This window comes from Artemia sp. Qi Xiang Cuo, chromosome 3, assembly GCF_049724085.1.
Source record: "Artemia sp. Qi Xiang Cuo chromosome 3, ASM4972408v1, whole genome shotgun sequence".
Lineage (NCBI taxonomy): Eukaryota > Metazoa > Arthropoda > Branchiopoda > Anostraca > Artemiidae > Artemia > Artemia sp. Qi Xiang Cuo.
The window spans coordinates 21140664-21142951 of NC_142796.1; the positions used below are offsets into that span (position 1 = coordinate 21140664).

Genomic DNA, 2288 nt, shown 5'->3' on the forward strand with positions numbered 1-2288 from the left:
ATAATCATAACTCCAAGCTTCTAATTGTTGCTTCAAGCTTCTAATCGTGGCTTCAAGCTTCTGATCGCGATTATTTCAGTTGCCAAAAATGGTGTAGGACTTTTATTGCTGTGATCTTCAAGCTACAAGAACTCTCTTGTCCTCAAAAAGGTAGAGGTTGCTTTAGTTCTCATCTTATAAAATTATACTACTAATTTCTCAATAACTTTATTGAGCTGTCGTGTTAAAGAGAAATAATTAGTTTCTTAATAACTCCTTCCAAAAATTGTCCAGTTTTTGGGGGCTCTAGTACAATTTATACATTTGGAGAGCAGTTTATTTGGTTGTTTATTTGGAGAGCAAAGACTTTTTGCTCCCATTATTGGAATTCCGGTTTTTGCGTCGGTTTTTCCAGTGGTGAATTTATTGATTTTATCTTCACAGTCCTTGTCCCCACAGAAAGGAGCAAGGACCATATTTTTGTTTTCCAAGGTTTCCTTCATCTTACTCAGACTAGAGCACTCCACAATTCGATTATCCCTTTCTTTGGTGGCTTTTTTTAGCATGGAGGATTGAATTTCCTCTAAAATAAACGCTATTTTCGAGACAGTATTAGTCCGAGATAAGGTAAACTTAAGACCTGTGTCCCTGCGTACACAGGTGACTTCATTTTTCTCTTTTTCCTTATCTCCCAGTTCCACTCTCAAAGGCACACCCTTGAGAGTCCAATGGTTATGCTTCCACCCTATTCCTAGAGTGGTGTTGTAATCGCCCTGTGTACGAATATTGTTGAATATAAGTTCTTTTTCTAATTCTATGGCGTCATGGATATTTTCACCCTTTACAGGTATTATAATAACCTGTAGAGGAGCCACTCTTGGGGGCAGAACTAAGCCCATGTCATCACCGTGGATCATGGTCATGATGCCTATGGTTCGCGTGGTTATCCCCCATGAGGTCTGCCATACGTGGCCTTTTTCCGTTTTTATGTCGTAGATTTTGGAAAACCTTTTCCCCGGCATGTGCGTGGTCGCTCCCTGAACGCCTCTGCCATTGGAGGGAACAAACGCCTCAACCGTTTCCGTGTAAACAGCACCAGCAAACGTTTCTTTTAACGTTTTTTTTCCCGATAGCACCGGGATTGCTAACATGTCTTCGTACAGCTTTTCATAAAGCTTCATAATTATGGAAATTTCAGATTTTGCTTCTTTTTCACTTGCAAAGACGCTGTGACCTTCTTGCATCAAGAACTCTTTTGTCCTTATAAAAGGGGTTGTCTGCTTGGTTTCCCACCTTACGGCACTCCCAAACTGGAAGACACGAAAGGGAAGTTTTTTTGAGGAATTAATCCTCTTTGCAAACCACGGGTAGATAATGGTTTCAGAGGTTGGGCGGACTGCCATGGGTTCTTTAAGTTCTTCTTTACCGCATTGAGTTACCCAAGCAACCTCTGGCGAGAAACCATTATTGAGCTCTTTTTCTTTCTCAAGGGCTGATTTGGTGGAAAATAGTGGAAAATAATGTTCCTTGACCTTGAGTTTCTTTAACTCCTCTGAAAGGTGCTTTTCTATAATTTTCCATGTTTCCATCCCCCACGGCAAAATTGCGTACAAACCAGGAATCTCACTGTAGTCAAACATTTCACTATTTAACAGTACTTGTCGATACCATTCATTGAAATCTTCTTTGCCTACTGTAAGACAATCTTCTGTTTTTTTATTAATTTTATTCTTCCTAGGGAAAGGTCGGGAAAGGTTAGTCTTCTCTTCAAAATCTTTACTAGGTGATGCGCAAGAAGTCTCCCTCTTGTTTTTTTCAGATGGGGCTTCTTCAGCAGGCCCAAACCACTTGCTGAACCAACTCCTAAACATCTTCCTCGTATCGATTTGATGGGATGCCAAGAATACCAATGGGAAGTATAGCATAGATTAATCCCAAACCTTGATCAGTAAAGTAAGAGGGAAGAGGTCAAAGTTCATTTTGGTTTGTGACTGTCTCTGATAATTTAGCACTGTCCTTTGTTTTGGATGCCCTTATTGGTCTTGTCATTCTTGATGGTCTAGGTTTTGATTTTCACCCATTGTGAATTTAATTTGTTCGGGCCGTTCTCTCGGTCTTATTCGGTTTGATAGTTCAGGGGGTGGTTCCGATTATCATCATTTTTAATAAATGCAAATTTTCCTTTTAGGGTCTTCCTACTGATATTACATAGTTGGTTGCGTTCAAAACTGTAAGCTTAATCACGTATCTAATAGATTTAAATCTAACGAAAAACCAAAATAATTTTTAAATTTTCAGGTGTTTTTCTA

General features: G+C 39.4%; 1 pseudogene; it reads right to left on the reverse strand.

Moving 5' to 3' along the window:
- Positions 1 to 245: 245 nt before the first annotated feature.
- On the reverse strand, positions 246 to 1850 carry LOC148953849 (uncharacterized; annotated as a pseudogene).
- Between the last annotated feature and the right edge of the window lie 438 nt (positions 1851 to 2288).